The 6,010-nt window shown below is 23.7% G+C and overlaps 1 protein-coding gene across 3 annotated transcripts in view; it reads left to right on the top strand.

Annotated features, from left to right (window-relative positions):
* LOC117179441 (cytochrome b5 reductase 4) overlaps window positions 1-6,010 on the top strand; it is a 129,486-nt gene that overhangs the window by 113,959 nt on the left and 9,517 nt on the right. The gene's annotated exons all lie outside the window — the stretch shown is intronic.

Below are 6,010 nucleotides of genomic sequence, written 5' to 3'. Positions count from 1 at the left end.
TGAAAGAGGGAGCTCTTCTTAATATTTTGAGACCAAAATCATGTCGATACACCTTACCGACTGCGAGTAAAGCCACCCACGCTTTAACTTGACAGACTGTATTTATATGAAAATTTGTCTATTCTAGGAGCAAATTAATCTTGTTGATTTGAAAATTAATTTTTTTTTTGTATATAATTAATTTCTTTGCTTGAAAATTTAATTATTCGGTTAGAAATTCATATTTTCGGTTTTTTGGTCGAAAATTATTCTTCTTGGTTACAATATTTCGTTTAAAACTCGTTCTTTGTTTGAGTGAAAATTAATTTTGTTTTTAAATGTTAATTTAATTATTTGACATTGGAAAGTTAGTTTTTTTATAGAATATTATTAATTTTTGTGGTTTTAAATTCATTTTCTTGGGTGTAAGATTAATTTTTTCAAATTTATTTCTTTGGTTGAGAATTCATTTATTTTGTTGAAAATTCGACTTGTTTGAAAACATTTTTTAACTGAATGTTTAACTATTTCATGTTTGGTTTAATATTTACAGTTTCAAAATTCATCCCTTGTTGAAAATTGATATAAATATTTAACTGAAAATGCGTCTTTTTTGGTGAAGAATTAATCATTTTTAGAACTGAAAATTAAAATATTCAATTTTTGGTTGCAAACTAATAATTCTTTCATTGAAAATTCATTTATTTCGTTAAAAATGCATTTATTTTTGGAAAATTAATGTTCCTGGTTGAAACTTCATATTTTTCGTTAAAAATTCGTATTTTTCTGGAAAATTAATCTTAATGGCTGAAAATTCACCTTTTTGGTTATAAATACATTTTTTCGGTTAAAAATGCAATATTTTGGTTAAAAGTTCATTTTTTTCGGTGAAATATTCATCATTTTCGTTAAAAATTTATTTCTGTTACCAAACATTTATTTATTTTGTTTAAAATTAGTATTTTTGTTCGAAAAATAACCTTGTTGATTGGAGATTCATCTCGATGGTTAGAAATTCAACAATTTGGATAAAAACTTATTTTTTGTGAGAAAGATTTATAATTTTCATTAAAAATTAATGTTTTTGGTGAAAAATTTATATATTTTGTTGAACATTGGACCTTTTTGCAAGAAAATAATTCTTTTTAATTGTAATCTCACATTTTTTTAAGAAGTTTAACTACTCGGTTAAAAATTAAGTTTAGGGGATAAATATTTATAATTTTAATTGCAAATTTTTCTTTTTGGGTAGTAAATTTATCTTTCTGGTTGAAATTTCATACATTTCGTTAAAGATTCCTCTGTTTTCTTTTAAAAAATGATCTTTTTGGTTAGAAGTTCAACCATTTGGTTAAAAATTCCATTTTTTTGTAGAAAAAATTGATAATTTCCCTTCAAATGTTTTTCGTCGAAAATTCATCTTTTAATTAACAAATCATCTATTAGGTTATAAATATTGATTTTTTTGCTTAAAGATTTATCATTTGAGTAGAATTTTAACTTCAATTAATATTTTTTCAGATTGAAATTGAATTATTTGGTTGAAAAATCGTCATTATCGATTCGAAATTAAATGTTTTACAAAAAATGGACTATTTCACCTTTGGTTAAAAATATAAAATTTACCTTTTTAGTTGAAAATTCAACCTTCTTGGTAGAAAATTAATCTTTTTGGACGAAGATTTAGAATTTTAGTTTAAAATTAATGGTTTTAGTCAATAATTAATTTTTTTCGTTAAAAATTAATTTTATTAACTTAAAATGTAGCTAATTTGGATGAAATTTGATCTTTTTTTAGTTAAAAATTCCTGTATTTTGTTGCAAAAACTTCTTTTTTGGTTAAAAAAAATAATTTTCTTGGTTAAAAACACACCTATTTCGTTTATATAAATTTTTCCTTTTAAAAATTCATAATTTTACTTAAAAGGTCAGTTTTCTGCTTAAAATTCATCTTATTTGTTTAAATTTTTTTCTGTTTTTAGTAGAAATTTAATCTTCTTGGTTACAATATTTCGGTGAAAACTCGTTCCTTGTTTGATTGAAAAATAATTTTTTTTATTGTAAATTTAATTATTGAACATTTGGTTAAAAAGTGATATTTTATAGTTGAAAATTTAATTATATTTTTTTTAATTGATTAATTTTGGCCAAGGTTAATTTTTTTGGTAAAAGATTAAGGTTTGTAGTTAAAAATTCATTTTACAGTGACAGATTCATCATTTTTATTAAAAATGTATTTCTTTGGTTAAACATTAATTTACTTTGTTGAAAATTCATCTTGTTTGTTGAAAATTGAAAATTAATGTATTATGTCAAAAGTTAATTTTTTTTATAGAAAATTAATTTTCTATTTCGAAAATTTATCTTTTTAATTGAAAATTTATTATTTTCTAAACTGAAAATATAACGATTCCATTTTAGGTCGAAAATATATCGTTTTTAGTTAAAAATTCATGTATTTTGTTTCAAAAAAATATTCTTTGGACAAAAAAATATTATTCTTTGTTGAAAATTCACCTATTTGGTTAAAAGTAATTTTTATTGAAGATTCCCAATTTTAATTCAAATTTGCAGTTTTTCGCTTGGAAACTTATCTAATGTTTTGAATCATTTTGTTTTGTTTGAAAATATTAATTCTTCAAACTGAAAATTGAACTATTCGATTTTTGGTTTAAAAGTTACCTTTTTATTTGAAAATTCGGGTATTTTTTTTCTAATTCGTCTTTTTCCGTAAAAAAAAGTTGTTTTTTTTTAAACAAAATACCTGAATTTTTAACTAAAAAAGGCAACTTCAAAAAAAAATAGAACAGTTAAATTTTTAGTTAAAATAATTAATACTTTCAGCCGATAAACATTTTGTTAAACAAATTAGGTAAGTTTCCAATAAAAAACTGAAGGTTCATTCAAAATGTTTTTTTTTTTACCAAAAAAGACGATTTTTCATCAAAATACATGAGTTTTTAACTAAAAAAGATCAATTCCAAACCAGAAATGGAATCGTTAAATTTTTATTTAAGAAAATTAATTTTCAACGAACAAAATTAATGTTCTATTAAAATAATGAATCTTTAACCAAAAATATTAATTTTCTACCAAGAAAGTCGAATTTTCAACTAAAAATAAGGTAAATTTTATATTTTAAACCAACGACGAAATAGTAAATTTTCAATAAAAAAATCATTTTTAATCGTTAGTGACAAATTTTTAACACAATAGATGATTTCATCAACTAAAAAGATAAATTTTCGACGAAAAAGATGAATTTGACCGAAAAATAGACTGATTTTCAAGCATGAACAATTAATTTTCTACAAAATAAATTAATTTTTGACCAAATAATTGAATTTCCAACTTAAAAAAATTAATTTTCAACCAAAAATGAAACATGTGAATTTTTAGTTATGGAAATTATTTTCAACCAATAAACAAAGAATTTTCAATAAAATAATTCAGTTTTTACCAAACAAAAAAAATCAGCTATAAAAGATCACTTTTCAACCACATGTCGAATAATTAAATCTACACTTAAAAATGGAACAGTTAGATTTTCATTTTCAAAAATTATTTTAAACCCCAAAAAACAAATTTTTCACAAGTTAATTAAATTTTCAACTAACAAGATTAATTTTCTCTTAAAAAAGATTTATTTTCAACCTAAAAAAAAAACTTTTAAACACAAAATGGAATTTTTTTCTTAATGTTTATATACTTCATACAGTTTTGATATGATTATATTCCAGGTTATCTTCTTTCTGATTTTATTCTTCAAAATTGTAAATTTATTGTCAAATGTGGTTTGAAAATTGCGCATAAATGGTTGAATATCAATATATCAAGGCTTATTTTTCCATGTAAAACATTATCTACAACTGTACTGTTGCCAATTATGCAAAATAATTAAACAATTTTCAAATATAGGTATTTGTTTAAAAAATGTTGTCCTTTAAAAAAAATTGGTTTGTGATTTTAGTCCTAAAAAAATTTACGCTCAAAATTGGAAACAGAGGATTTGTCCAGAATGTTTTCTGCCCTTAAAAAGCCATTATTTATCAAAATTAAACCAAAATTAACATTTTGAAAAACTTCCTTAGTAATAAATAATTAATTTGCAAAAAACATTGTTCGAACATTTTTTTGTAATTTTTGAATTTTATTTATTAAAAATAATGTTCTTTTTAATTTAAAATGACGTCATTAGTAATATTTTCATTCTTAAAATCATAGAAAATCTGTCTATTAAAAAGATCTGATTTCACGACAATTACCTTGAAATCTCTAATTATTTCCTTTTTGTTTATTATCTAAAATTTCGCAAGAATAAATTTAAAAAAAAAGTAATTTTATTATTTCAAAAAAATGTCAGAATAAGCTAAATTAACCCTTAAAGTGCATACATAGTAAAAATCACGGTAAAATACATCTTGGGTGATAAACACCCTAACGTATTTACAAATGTATTGCTTAACCCCTATTTATTATTTTGTTACAATAAAATTATCTGATATAGTTTAAGGTATCTTTTATAAGGTAGAGTTCATTTTATAGTCATTTATTTATTCTAAGATTGTTTAAAAAAATTATGGATACAAAAGGTGCAAAAATGGTGTTTTTACTTAAGAATTCATAACTCACCCAATTTTAATTATTTTTACCTGAAAATGTATGACTATACTTTTGAAGTAGGGTACTTTCATAAAAAAAAATTGCAACATGGGTGCTCTCAAAAAAGATATTTGCACAGTTGAAAAGTCAATTGGATGATAAAATGATGAATGAGATTTTTTGTTTTTAAATCGATTTATTATTATAAAAATTGAGGCACTTTGACACGCAATACTATAAAAATACAAGAAATTGAAAAAAGAGACATATATAACTGTATTTTAACAATGATATTTTATTCAACACATACACAGTCTGCTCTCGTATGACGCGTTGCTATAAATTATAAGCCATCTATAAAGAAAAAAATATGAAATAGTCGAAAAAAATTATTTTACTTTATATGATATACTTTCGTTAGAAAGTATCAAAAATCAATTAAATGTAACAACAAAAATTTGCTCTAAAATTACTTTTTCATTCACTAAGTGCAAACTGGGTGTAGAATACCCACATATTTTTTTACCTCCACTTTCAGCCGCTGCTGCTAGTGCTAGTAGACTGACGCTTGACACAGTATCAGTGTCCCCAATCTTGGGAACTTTTTAAACTGCGCTTGCGTCGCGCCGACCACCCGATTGGTCACTGTTATCGCGCTGATTTTGAATTATATAAATATTCAGATTTAATATTTATGATAAATCAGGATTGGAAAATGCATCCAAAGTTTTGTCTTGACCCCAAATTAGAATTTTTGAGTAACAGATGAAAAAAAAAAAATTCAGAAAAAACAGATTTGTTCTTTAGTTCAGCATTTTAAATGTTTTGACATATAATAAAAAGGTAATAAGAACTTTTAGTTTAAAGCAAAAAATATTAGTTTTAATAGTGTAAATATAATTTCAATATTTGTATACAATATTATATATCTTATAATATTTATACAATAATTATTTAGTAATTGTAATTTAGGTCTTCTTCAAGTTATTAAAAAAAGGACAAACAAAAATTATGTATTTTTTTGAACGCAGAATTCATAACTTCTTTTTCATTAAAATCGAATTTTTTGTCTCTGTCCCTCCAAAATCTTATTTTAGGATTAGGATAATTCTTTTTGGCTATTTGTCAATCATTGTTTATTATAAATATTAAATCTGAATATTTATATAATTGAGAATCAGCGCGCTAACAGTGACCAATCGGGTTGACGGCGCGACGCAAGCGCAGTTTAAAAAGTTCCCAAGATTGGAGACACTGCGCAGTATGCTAAACGTGGTTACTCCCAGTTAGTGTCTCCAACTAAAGCTAGATGGCGACACTTACTCGATTTTTGTAGGGATTGTGCACAGCGCTCATAGCGCCTATTACAACACTACAAACTGGCGGTTGTACCATGCGTAAGCATAGTAGGGTTCTGCGTTATCCGTAG

This window comes from Belonocnema kinseyi, chromosome 9 (assembly GCF_010883055.1).
Source record: "Belonocnema kinseyi isolate 2016_QV_RU_SX_M_011 chromosome 9, B_treatae_v1, whole genome shotgun sequence".
Lineage (NCBI taxonomy): Eukaryota > Metazoa > Arthropoda > Insecta > Hymenoptera > Cynipidae > Belonocnema > Belonocnema kinseyi.
This window is presented reverse-complemented; position numbering and strand designations above follow the sequence as displayed.